The sequence below is a fragment of the Mobula birostris genome, chromosome 3 (genome assembly GCF_030028105.1).
Source record: "Mobula birostris isolate sMobBir1 chromosome 3, sMobBir1.hap1, whole genome shotgun sequence".
In the NCBI taxonomy this organism is placed as follows: Eukaryota; Metazoa; Chordata; class Chondrichthyes; order Myliobatiformes; family Myliobatidae; genus Mobula; species Mobula birostris.
The window spans coordinates 182564166-182578047 of NC_092372.1; the positions used below are offsets into that span (position 1 = coordinate 182564166).

Sequence of the window (13882 nt, forward strand, 5' to 3'; positions counted from 1 at the left end):
CAAGAATGTAAGAATAAACGAAAAAGTTATCTTCATGTGTCCAATGGAATGTTCAGCTTTCATTTGTTGGGTGTGATATTTTGAGTCTGCAAAAGATCAATGCAGCTAAGGTTTCCTTCAACTTAGTTGGCAAGTGAGTCATGCAATGCAGTCAGATTTGAATTTCTCCATAATTGGATTCCTTGCAGATATTGACACACTCTTAGTGAATGTTCCTTTCCCAGCAGTTTCTCTAAATAATTACTACTAGCAACTAATAACTACAAGGAACCCTGTCCTTACTCAACTTGGACTTGGCTCTGAGAGCCTGAGGGTCTCTGCTACCATGGGAAAATATCTGCAGGATGCCTAGGCAACTATTGTGGAATTCCCCGATGGACGTAATTTTGAACTTACATTTATATGCCCTTTTATAACTTTAACTGTTTGAGTGATATAGTTCATATAATAAATTTTGGTCAGGACAAAATCTTTTCATTTCATCTGAGGGAAGCTGATACATAGTATAGCATTCTATCACTTTGCCAGCACACTGAGATGTCTGGATTTTACGATGAACTCGAGTGATGTTTGTGAAATGATGCTAAGGAAGGTGGATATGCATGCAGTGGTGGATATGCACGCAGTGGAGCATAACATGGACATGGGGCATGAAAATGACTGGAAAATAAAAGGGAGGACTGGTAGAATAGGGGAGGAGAGTCTGGAAGATGGTGGGCAAGAAGGATCAGAAAATAGCAAACCATTTGCTGGAGGAACTGGGAAGGTTGAGCAGCATCTGTTCCTCCAGCAGATTGTTTGTCACTCCAGATCCCAGCATCTGTAGTCTCTAGTGTCTCCAGAATCAGAGAACAGGCGGGTTGTACTAATCCAAGATTTATTTTTTTCAGTGAGGTAAGAAATGTATAAGAGTGAAAGGAAATGCATACACAATTATGGAGTCATGGCATCATACAGCATTCAAGCAACACTTCAGACACACCAGTCCATGCCAATTAAGATGTTGATCCAGGCCAATCCCATTTGCTATGTATGGTCCTTAACTTTCTACAAGTTTCCATAACTTTCCTATCCATGTAGCTGTCCAACTACCTTTTAAATTGTTGCTGAACTGGCCTCAACCACTCCTTCTGGCAGTTCATTCCACATACGTGCCACCCGCTGTCTGAAAATGTTGCCCCTCATATTCCTAATAAATCTCTTCCTCACCATCAGGTTCAGAATCAGATTTACTGCCACTCTTTATTTGTGAACTTTGTTGTTTTGCCAGCTGCACAATAGACAAATTCCTATAAGTTACAAAATTAAATAAATAGTGCAGGAGAGAAATAACGAGGCTGTGTTCATGGGTTCAGGGACCGTTCAGAAGCTGTTTCTAAAATATTGATTGAGGGTGTTCAGGCTCCTGTACCTCCTCCCCGATGGTAGTAAAGCAAAAGATGGTATGTCTGAGATGATGAGGGTCCTTACTGATGGATGTGGCCCATTCAGGAATGGTCTATTGAAGATGTTCTTGTTGGTGAAGAGATTTGTGCCATGATAGAACTAGCTGAGTCTACAAACCCTCTGTATCCTCTTGTGATCCTGTACGTTGGAGGCTGTGATGCAGCTTGTCAAAATGTTCCCCACCACCTTCTATAGAAATCTGATGGTGGTGTGCACGGTTGCAGCACCGCTCCGCGTCACCCAAAGTGTAATTGCCTGTCCTTTACATCATTTTTCAATCTCAAGACACTGATGGATATTAAGAACATCAAGTCCTGCAGGTCTAGCCCATCAGTGAGTTGCTTGATAGCAATGGAGCAGGGATATCGCCCATGATGTTGTCATCTGGACTTGGCGCATACCTTTGTTGTGTAGCGGCGATGTGCGGTCCAATAAACTGTGTAAGTGATGTCTTGGACATTTTTATTGTGATTGCCCCCCCCCCCCCCATTGGACATTGTTAATGTAGAACACTACAAGTCTGGTTCACTGGTTCATTGGTGACACCAATGGTGGGGGAGTCATGTTGGCCCACCGTAACATGGACTAGCCCCTCATACCGCGGCACTGCCTATTGCAACCGCCTAGGAGAGAAGATGCTGAAGTTGATGCAGGAGAGAGCAGAGGCCTCTGTGAGAGTGCTGGAATAATTCTGGGGCTGGTTCCTCCTGTCAGTGCTCCCTTCCAGTGTTTGCACAGTGGAAGACAAGCTGGACCAGGACAAGACCCCTTACACCATCATTCTGGTTCAAGATGGTGCTACCAAACATGTGCAACAATTCACTGGTACTTCAAAAGTCAAGAAATTCAACTAAAAACATTACTATTAACAACTTTTCTGAAGAAAACTGTGAAAATTATCACCACAAACAAAGAAGAGGCGAGCAAAGGTGAAGGGAATTTGAGGGGTGAACCATACTGGTACGTTGCAGAGTTGACGCACATGGAGTGAGCCATTCGGAGGGGAGAAATCAAGACAGAGGGGTTTCGATGCCTGTACAACTGGCTCTGGTGCGAGGTGGATCTCACTGGGCACCAAGTCAGTTTGGAGAAATTGAGAGAGGCTGGGTGGTGAAATTTGGGCCCGGAGTGAGTCACTGTGCGCTATGGTCTAGGCCCAGAGCCTTCCTCTGCAGCGATGACAGGTCTTAGTGTAAGGTACGATATGCTGTCTTGACAATTTAAATGCCAGCCCGGATAGACAGGATGTCAGGACCAAAGGTGAGAGACATTTTTTGCTCACTCTCCTGCAATGTTCACTCCTCTCTCCATGGCACTGAGACTATGGAAACCGCCCCGACTGCTGAGCTCCGTGCCCACTAATATGATGAAAACAAATTTCAAGGTTGTGTCATTTAAACATTTTTTGGTAATAAATGTACTTTGAAATTTGAAACCATCAATCTACAGACAAGCCATTGAAGGACTTGGGCTATATGTTTTTTTGACTGTATGTTTTTCTGTTATCATAAGTATATGTGCTATATGTGCTGTGAGTTGTTAGTACTGTGTTTTGCACCTTGGCCCCGGTGGAATGCTGTTTCATTTGATGGTATTATGTGTATGATTGAAAGACAATAAAAAGAACTTGAACTTAAAATCTGCAAGAGTTTTGACATACCAAGTCACATTAGACTCCTAATGAAGCAGAGCCAATAGTGCAGCTTTTTTGTGATGGCATCTCTGTATTGGGAACAGAATTGCTTCTCTGAGATGATGACAGCCAGGAACTTAAAGCTGCACTCCCTTTTCATCACAAAGGACAGGAGTGTGTTCTCCTGACTTCCCCTTCCTGATGTCCACAGTCCAATTCCTTGTCTTCCTGACACTGAGTGCGGTGTTGTTGCTCATTTGCCGTCGCAACTCCTGAATTCACTGATGAAAGTCAGCATGCCTAATGTCTTCTTCACTACTCTGTCTACTTGTGGCTCTACTTTCAATGAACTTTGTACTTGTACTCCAAGGTCTCTCTGTCCTACCACACACCACAGGGCTCTACCATTCATTGCAAAAGTCCTACCTTGATTTGGCTTCCCAAAATGCAGCGTACCTGAATTAAACGCGATTGAAAGGAGAGATGGAAACCCATTTAGAAGGTTTAGAAATAAAAACAAAGGGATACAATGAAAATTATAATTGTCTTAGAGAGAATATTAAAAAATATTGCAAGGAATATCTCAGCCACCAACAAAGTAAGGTGGTACGAGAAAACGTAAATCCACTGAAGGCCAAAGGTATTGAACCTATGATGACTGTAAGAAAGTGGCAGAATTGTTCAATAGATGTTATTGATTTGCAGTAGCGAATGACAATAGGATGCCACCAATGCTCAATTTACTTTTCAAAATTTGTAATGGGTAAGTATTGGAACTTGAGGTGGGAAAACTCCTGATAGTTTGTATCTTAGAGTATTAACTGAAAAATGTGAGTTCATGGTTGATACATTAATCATTATTTTCCAAAACTTTCTTGGTTCTGTGGTTATACATCTGAACTGTCCTCTGTAAAGACAAGAGAGAGAATCTATCAGGCTGCACATTTTCTTACAAAGGCTGTTAAACAATGTGCAGTTAAGATATGTAACTAAAGACAAAGAATTTTAGCTACAAACTACCTGAATGTCAAGACATTGTTGACTGGCTAACCATCATGTTCTTATCCCTAAGTACCTATATAGTTGCTTTAGGAAAAATTTCTGTTTGCCTAACAAATGCTATTTTACCTCTGGTTTATAGTTATGTAAGCCATTACCTCAACTTTCAGGACATGCCCTTTTCTCAATGCTATCACGAAAGAGAAGGTACAGGAGCCTCAACGTTTTAGGAAGAGCTTCTTCCCCTCCACCACCATCGGATATCTAAAAGCTCCATGAGCCCATGAACATTCTCTCTCTGTCCTTGTTCTGCACTCCTTTTTTATTTATTAGTAATTTTAATATTTATAGTATTTCAATGTCTTGCACTGTACTGCTGGCACAAAACAACAAATTTCACAACACATGTCAGTGATAATAAAGCTGATTGTAATTCAGATACCCTTAGCTCAGTAGGAAACCACAGAGAGAACAAAGAGGGGCTGCCAGTAAAGGAACTAGCAATGAGGGGTTAGTCTGACAGGATGGAAAGGAAAATGTATTTTGAAAGGGCTGGGTTAGGGAGTTCCCAGAGGATCAATTTGGATCATGGGAGAATGGGGAAAAGGATAAAGATACATTAAAATAAACAATGACAAAATGACGTGTAATCCTACGGTTAGTGATGCTTGGAAAGCATGGTTGTTAAGAAATGTACAGCACTTCCTCATCAGCCTCGAATGTTTACTTAATCTAATCTGAGGTGGCCTCCCAGTTACTGACGAGGGCATGAGAGTCCTGGATTTATTCAATCAGTGGCTCATGGCATTCCAGTACTCCTGAGAATTGTTGATTTCTGTTGCATCTCATTCACCGCTCAGGGAGCTATCTGGCTCGCAGTTCCCTGTACTGAATAAATGACAACTGATGTCACTAAACTACGCTGTGTGCCATGGGAAGTGAAGTGGTAGATGTATGGCACAGTGCTCAATGAGTCGGGTCTATGTCACCGTCCTCAGCTGCTGCACTCCACATAGAGTCAGGTCAGCTTGGCATAAGATCAGAGCTTTCAGTGAGTTCTAACCCCGCTCAAGATGAGGTATGTTTTTAAAATAAAAGCAGACAACATAGGAAACATTCAGCGAGTAACTTGTTTGAACTAGTTACTTCAATTATAGCAGTTTTAAATTATTTTTGATTTTCAGGAAAGTTTACAACTGTTAAATTTATTTTTAATGTTGATGGAAAATAAAGCTCCATCCACCTGCCTTACATCTGTCAGGTACAGGCAGAAGTGTATCAGGGTAGAGTGTTTGTTCTCCAGCATCTCCTGAGGCAATGAGGCATTCCAACCCTCAGTATGCAACTTGAATGTGTGGCAGGCCAGAGAGATTGATATTCCATTTCCAACTCAGTCAGGTAAATTCAAACAGGTGGGGACTGCAGGCAGCAGGCCAGGAACAGCAAGATCCAGCCTGATAGTTTGTGCAAAGGCTTGGGAATTAGGTTTAAATTGCTGTACAAATAAACCAAAGGAGGAAAAAAAAAGATACAAATTAAATTATTGTATATATTTTATAAATACATAAATGAGTGCATGATGTTTGCTTCTGTTTCATAATCACTGGTCTGAGGGGATATTAAAGATGAGAATTTGTAACAGCTGAAGCACAGATTGGAGATTTCTTCTTTAACAAGAGCCTGGTTTTAAGTTGGCTTCTTATGTGTTATTCAGCGTGTGGGAGAAGCTGAGCACCAGAGACAGATGTCTGACAAATGGTCAATAAAAAAACAGTTCCTCATGGTTACAACAGAGTGGAGAATTTCTTCAAATAAATTTAATTGCTTTAACTCTGCTTGGGGGGAAACAAGCAGCTTTTCAGTTTAAGTAAAAGGTCTGCAGTAAATATTCCTCTATATAACATTTGCTGATTTGTAAACCAATCCAAAACTGCATTGTCACTTGACATTCTTGATAAATTAATATACTGAATATAATAAAATACTGAATTCAGAGATTCCCTATCCCATTTTGCATTGAATATGTAATAGGTACATTGAATACAGTAATTTTATCTTTTACAGATCTTGAAAGAAATACTAACACAAAATTCTTCGAATGTGCAAATTAGAAATGGCTGCATATTGTCCTTTTTTTAAAGATTCACTTACTTGGAATAAATGGAAGCAAATTTTGCAAGAAAGGTTTGCTGCTACTAACCACCCATTTCAGATGTGGATCTACATAAAATTCTATCCCAATGAAACCATGTATTTCAATTCACCTTACTTTAGAAGTAATGCCTAAAAATCGTTAAGCTCAAGCATAGGGTAGTTTTATTTTCTTCAAAATGAATAAACTCTAAAATAATGTTCTGCTCCCTTCGTAGCTTGTGGATTTAACTCGAGTCTGTTCTTGAATCTCATATCATAAATTATTGAAGAGTTTATCTCCTATTGTGGGACTTGAGAACATGATCCAGACCACCATAAGGATCCTGGACTCATAGAGTCACACAGCACAGAAATGGCTCCTTCTGCCCATCATGCCCATGCCAAACCTTTTGTAACTACACAAATCCTACTTGTCTGCATTAGGTTCATAGCTTTCATACCTTGCCTATTGAAGTGCCTGTTTTTTTTTCTTAAACATAGTGATTATATATGATTCCACCACTTCCTTTGGCAGCAAGTTCCAGATGTCAATAACCTGCTTTGTTAAAAAAAAATTCCTCCCTCCCCCCATCCATTTAGCATCCATCCTCCCAAGATTCTTCAGAATTTTAGATTAGATTAGATTCAACTTTATTGTCATTGTGCCGAGTACAGATACAAAGCCAATGAAATGCAGTTAGCATCTAACCAGAAATGCAAAGAATAGTGTTATTTACAAAATAACTGCAAATAAAAAGTAAGTGCTACAGCACACAAATATAAAAGTACTGAGACAGTACAATATGGGTGCAATACTGCTTAGCGCTCTGATGTGAGGTTCAGCAGGGTCACAGCTTCAGGGAAGAAGCTCTTCCTGTGCCTGCTGGTGTGGGAGCGAAGGCTACTGTAGTGCCTACTGGATGGGAGGGGAGTAAAAAGTCCATGGTTAGGGTGAGATACATCCTTGATAATGCTTTTCGCCCTGCCCAGGCTGCGTTTTTTGGTAGATGTTCTCAATGGTGTGCCAATAATCCACTGGGCAGTTTTCCTCACACGTTGGAGTGCTTTGTGGTCCGATATGGGACAATTGCTATACCACACTGAGATACAGTTGGTGAGTATGCTGTCAATCGTACAGCGGTAAAAATCCGTCAGTATTCTGGGACAGGGGTGAGCTTTCTTGATGCTCCACAGGAAATAAAGGCACTGTTGCGCCTTTTTGATCAGGATGGAGGAGTTCAGAGATCAGGTGAGATCCTCAGAAATGTGGACACCAAGAAACTTGAAGCTTAATACACGTTCCACTACAGCTCTGTTGATGTAGATGGGGACGTGAGTGTGGCTCCTAGCATGCCTGAAGTCCACAATGATCTCCTTGGTCTTCTGGGTGTTAAGGGCCAGGTTGTTGTTGGCACACCATGCAGCCAGATGCTGGACCTCATCCCTGTAGGCCGTCTCGTCATCCCCTCTGATCAGGCCAACCACCGCGGTGTCGTCTGCGAACTTGATTATGGAGTTAGAACCATGTACAGGAATGCAGTCATAGGTGAAAAGGGAGTACAGAAGAGGGCTCAGCACACAGTCTTGAGGCACGCTGGTGTTCAGGGTGAGAGTGGAGGAGGAGAGGTTGTCTAACTTAACTGATTGGGGTCTGTTAGTCAGAAAGTCCAAGGTCCAACTGCAGAGGGATGAGCTGATACCAAGCTGGCAAAGTGAAGTGCCGTGGAGATGGCGTCCTCTGTTGACCTGTTGGTGCAATAGGCAAATTAATGGGGCTCCAGGTAGTGGGCAGACAGGATTTCAGATGTGATAGGACACATTATATATCCCTTACGTGTGTTCAATACAGAACACGTTTATATTGTTCAATCTAGTCATCTTTCATTCTTTTAAATTCCAGCAAAAATAATACTCGTCTTCTACTGGATTACCGGAGGAATGGAGACGGGCTAACCCCTATTGACATTAATGGATCCGGGGTTGAGAGGGTAAACAGCTTAAAGTTCCTTGGCATCCACATCACTGAGGACCTCATGTGGTCTGTACACACCAGCTGTATGCTGAAAAAGGCACAACAGCACCTCTTTCACCTCAGACGGTTCAGCAGGTTTGGTATGGGCCCCCAAATCCTAAGAACTTTCTACAGGGGCACAGTTGAGAGCACCCTAACTAGCTGCATCACTGCCTGGTATGGGAACTGTGCCTCCCTTAATCACAGGATTCTGCAAAGAGTGGTGCGGACAGCCCAGCGCATCTATAGTTGTGAACTTCCCATGATTCAGGATGTTTACAAGGACAGGTGTGTAAGAAAGACCTGTAGGATCATTGGGGACCTGAGTCACCCCAGTCACAATCTATTCCAGCTGCTACCATCCAGGAAACATACCGTACCAGCAGCATAAGAGCCAGGACCAACAGATGGGCGGCTTCTTCTACCAGGCCTTCAGACCGATTAACTCACGCTGATTTGAGCGTATTCTATATTACATTGACTATTCTATTTATTATAAATTACTACGGTTGCACATTGCACATTTAGATGGAGATGTAACGTAAAGATTTTTAATCCTTGTGTATGTGAAGGATGTAAGAAATAAAGTCAATACAGTTCAATTCATGAGACAAGCCTACCATTCTGGAGATTAGTTGAGTAAACATTCCCTGAACTGCTTCCAATTTGTTAATACTGTTCTGAAATAAGAATCCAATACAGTGCACCATACTCAAAATATGGTTTCAATAATGCTTTATATAATTGTAGTATATTGGGTTCTGCTAGTGATTCACAATAACATTCCATTAGCTTTCCTAATTACTTAAAGTACCTTCATACTAGCCTTTTATGAATCATGCATACAGATTCCCAGATCCCTCTGCATCTCAGAGCTCTGCAGACTTCTCATTTTTTCCTGGAAAAATGGACAGTTTCACATTTTCCCACCTTATATACCATTTGTCATGTCTTTTCCCATTCACTTATCTCATTTATATCCCAATTAGCCTCCTTGCCTCATTCTCATAACTTAATTTCCTAACTGTTTTTGTGTTGTTAACAAACTGGGCACTCCAAGTTATTTATGTAAATAGAAGAAAGTTGAGCCCTCAGTAGAAACCTTGTAGCCCTCCACTCATTACATCTTGCTAACTAGAAAATGGTCCATTCATGCTTGTTCCCTGCATCCCATTTACCAGTCAATCTTCTATCAACATCAAAGTTAACTCCAACTCAACTTTTACTTTGTGCATTTATCTTTGATGCGATGCCCAAGAGTGAATGCCTTTCAGACATTTTAGTACATACAATAGTTCATCTTTATCCACAGAATGTTATTTTTTCAAAGAACTCCAATAAATTGGTCAAAACAATCATCCTTTCACAAAACTGTCTTGATGTATTCGAGATTATGTTGAGTATTTCCAAGTATTCTGCTCTGAAGTCTTTAACAGCTTTTAATATTTTCCCTTTGACATATTGAGCTAACTGGCCAGAAATATTTCTGTCTCCATTTCTTCTCCAATAAATGTTACATTTATAACTCTCCAATCAAATGGAACATTCCATAAATCTAGTGAAATTAGAAAATTAAAACCAATTGCATAAACTTTCTCACTTGCTGGTCCTCTTGAGGTGCCAGGTTGAAGTCCATAAAGATGCAAAGATGTGTCAGCCCACAGCTCCAATAATTTCCTCGACATGACTTCACTGGTGAATGTAATCTCCCTGTGTTTTTCCATCCTTTCCAATTCCTGAATTACAGTTATTTCTGGGATGATGCACAATACTTGTATAATTAATCTGCCATCTCCCTGTTTTCCATTATTAATTCCTTAATATCACTTTGTCTTAGACCAGTGGTCGCTTTTTAATATCAATAGATAACCTTGCAATTCTCATCTTTATCCATCCATTTTGTCCCCTTTACCTCCAAAACTGCATCTCCAGCTCCCATTATCTATCTTCATCTTCTTCCTCCTCCTAATTCCATCTATCCACTACACACCCTTTCCCCCCACCCGAACTAACTGCCATTCTGTTCTCCCTCTTTCCTATTACTACCTCCTTTACTTATCAAAGAATGGCATTGGTCCCCCCTTGTGTTCCTGCTTATCACCTTCCTGCACGTGACACCCGTCTGTGCATAACCACCCCCGCATCATCTGTCCCTCAATATTTTCCCTTCACCTCTCACTCCACCTCCATCACCATCTCCCTTCCATCTATCTCTCACTCCATCTCTTATTCACCTGCCACTGTCTCCTATCTCCATCCCCATTCCTTCTAGTATCTGGCACAACACCACTCCTCTCAATCATCTCAGAATCCTTTCTCACCTATGCCCTTCTCTCTTAATACTGCTCATCTCGCTTTTCCACTCTCAATTCTGATACAAGGCTTCGACCTGAAACGTAAGCAATTCCTTTGCTCCCCCCTCAGATGCAGAGGAACTTGATAACTTCCTCCAGCAAATTGCTTGTTGCTCCAGATTCTAATATCTGCAGTTTCTTCTGTCTCTACCTTACAATTTATTTATATGCTTTTGGCATCTTCTTGTAATTTATACTTCTTTATCTCTATTAATTCATTGGATTTATAAAATACACTCTGTCTAATCTTCTCATTTTCAATGTCCCCACTTGCCCCCACACCCACCCAGTGACTCCCCCACATACATTTTACACCTGCTCATTTGTATATGCTTTCTGTTGCCTTGGTTAGTGGTAATTTTCCTGGATATGTGCACGCTCTAACTAAGTTCCTGCAGAGATACTTTATACTTTATACTTCATTGTCGCCAGACAATTGGTACTAGAACGTACAATCATCACAGCAATATTTGATTCTGCGCTTCCCACTCCCTGAATTATAAGTATTAAATATTAAAAATATTTAAAATAGTTAAAATTAGTAAATATTAAAAATTTAAGTTATAAATCATAAATAGAAGATAGAAAAATGGGAAGTAAGGTAGTGCAAAAAAAACCAAGAGGCAGGTCCGGATATTTGGGGGTACGGCCCAGATCCGGGTCAGGATCCGTTCAGCAGTCTTATCACAGTTGGAAGGAAGCTGTTCCCATTAGCATAATGGTTACCATTGGCAGAGATTGTGATTAGTTTCTCTTGACAGTAAGTTCCTCTGAAATTGATCAGATCTCCCCATCTGCCTAACGTTCATCTAGCCTTGATAATTTACTTTCAGTTTGATAGTTTAGTAATTTGAGTTAAACATCATAAATAAAAGAGCAAAATAGACATTGTAGATTGTTGGAAAATATGTGCACGTGAGTGACAAGTAGGATAGAAGTGAGTCCAGCTGTGCCACCCTTCACGTGAAAGGTCTCCTACCAGACCCAGTTGTTGTCTGTGCTCTGTCTGGGGGCAGGGATCTACCAGATACATGCCAGCGAATATTGATTTGTAATCCAGCAAAGAGCCTTCAGGGGAGTTGGGGAAAATTAATGGTATTTGCAAATTGGATAATTGGATATGATTTAATATTATGTTGTTCCATAGCAATTGATTGAAGCCTCATTATAAAGGCACTAAATATCTTCATTGTGAAAAACCTAGAATACACCCAACAGGTGTAGTGTAAGTCTGTCATCGCCATATATCAGGAACTCCAGTCGGTATTCCCTGCTAAAAAGCAAACATCAATAAGGTGCTGGAAAAAGTGAATCACGGTTCTCTTGTGCGATGGTATCTGCTTGTGGTAAGCATACTGGGTTACAGCAGCAGCCTGAGCCGTTGCAGTGTAACCTACACAATGGGTGTGGGCCATGTCGTTTCTCTGTTTTTAGCTACACGGTAAAAGTAAATATTATTAAGTATTAGATTCTTTTGACAATTCCCCACGCTAGAAACTAAGATACATTTGCGCCTGTATTAATCTACCATAATCTCTATGTTAGTTTGTTTCTGTCTTGGGTATAAATGTCCAAGAGCTTTGGCATCAGTGGTCTTTTGTTAGAGTCCCTCTTGTGAGCAAACTCGAAGGAAATTTGGAAAAGTGCCTTCTACCTGAAAGGTGGGGGGAATATTTGACGTAGCGATATTTCTCTCACAGTTTTATTGAATAAAAACTGTGAAGTATAAATACACTGATTTGATTTGGCACAAGTGACACACTTGACTGTACATTTCAATGTACTTGTGACAAATAAAAGTATCAATGTACATCATCATTCTTTACAATTGAAATGTAGCCTCATGCATTGAACTCGTCTGAACTATTTTCAGCTGCTTCATGTTAAGGCCAGAGTTGGGGGTATTCATTGCTGTGTCTATTCCACATGCAGCTACTCAGAAAATGAAGAAGTTCGTGCCTACAGGTAGCAAGACACTGGCAACATTCAGGCACGGTCTGATATTGTTAAATGGCAGGTATCATTGACTTACAAAAATACCAGATAATGACTAATGCAGTATAAAGGAGAGTTTAACTACCTACCCTCGATATACAGCATCATTACAGTCACTGAGTTCCACAACATGAGATTCACTGTTTGACAAAAACTAAAACAGGTACTTCAGTTTTCCTACATGAACAGGTAAAAGGCTGAGTACCCTGTCTTGCATAACTAACTTCCTGAATCCAACATCTCCAAAACCTTTCCTCCCTATCTAAGACTGTGATCAGGTGTGTGACAGAACAGTCTCCATTTGTCTGGAGTCCAAGTGCAGATTCAACCATTTCCAAGAAGCTTGATCCTCTCTATGGTAAAGCAGTTGGTTTGATTAGTACCCGAGTCCTCATCCTAAACTTTCATTTCCATCAACACCGGCACATAGTGGCTACAGTGGTTGCCAAATATAAGATGCACTGTGGTTATGCATCCATGCTATTCTGATAACACCTCACAGCAGCCACTGCAACAAGGACAAGAGCTTGAGATGCAGGGGATCACCATCAACTGCAGGGTACCCTCCAATTCACAAACCAGCAGGATTTGCTTTCCTTCATTTTCATAGGATCTGAATCCTGAAATTCCTTCAGTGGTTCAAGGGGGTGACTCACCACCATCTTCTCAGACATATAGGAATGGGCAATAAATGCAAGCCTTGATCCACTTCTCCCGATGTCAAGGGACAGCCAATCTCATTCTACCACCTCTGATAAAGCTGCAAAACACAATCTCTTGGAAGAACTCAGTGTGTCACTCAGGATCAATGGGAGGAAAAGGATTGTTGTGACACACACAAAATGCTGGAGGAACTCAGCAGGCCAGGCAGCTCCTGTGGGGAAAAAAAGTAAACAGTCAACTTTTTGGGCCGAGACCTTTCAACAGGAAAGAAACATCAACTGTTTACTCTTCTGCTAGATGCTGCTTGGCCTGCCGAGTTCCTCCAGCATTTCATGTGTGTTGCTTGGATTTCCAGCATCTGCAGATTTTCTTATGTTTTTGAAAGGATCGTTGACATTTTCAGTCAAAATCCTGCATTCGAAGGGGACTTGCTCCAGATACCAGCATCTGCAGTCTCTTGTGTCTCCACAACATGTGGGTGAAATCACAAGGGCTATCTTGTGCTTTTTAAATCACATTTTCGTACCTAGATTTCACTGAGAGTATAAAATGATAACTTGTGAATGTGTGTACTTGGAGTACTTGAATGCTTTTGACTCAATGGTTAGAAAAGTTAATCTATCAGATGCAGGAAAGGTTCAAACTTAA

General features: G+C 41.0%; 1 protein-coding gene and 1 long non-coding RNA gene across 5 annotated transcripts in view; one reads left to right on the top strand and one right to left on the bottom strand.

The window, feature by feature from the left end:
- LOC140195467 (voltage-dependent L-type calcium channel subunit beta-2-like) overlaps positions 1 to 13882 on the top strand; it is a 331456-nt gene that overhangs the window by 150748 nt on the left and 166826 nt on the right. The window lies entirely within an intron of this gene.
- Positions 1 to 13882, bottom strand: part of LOC140195469 (uncharacterized) — a 61645-nt gene that overhangs the window by 21448 nt on the left and 26315 nt on the right. Inside the window, exon 3 of one of the 2 annotated variants that reach the window (XR_011885475.1) lies at positions 6883 to 7957. The exons of the other annotated variant lie outside the window; for it this stretch is intronic. This is a non-coding gene — a long non-coding RNA (uncharacterized lncRNA). Of the gene's footprint in view, positions 1 to 6882; positions 7958 to 13882 lie in introns of those variants that run through there. 2 annotated transcript variants of the gene reach the window in all.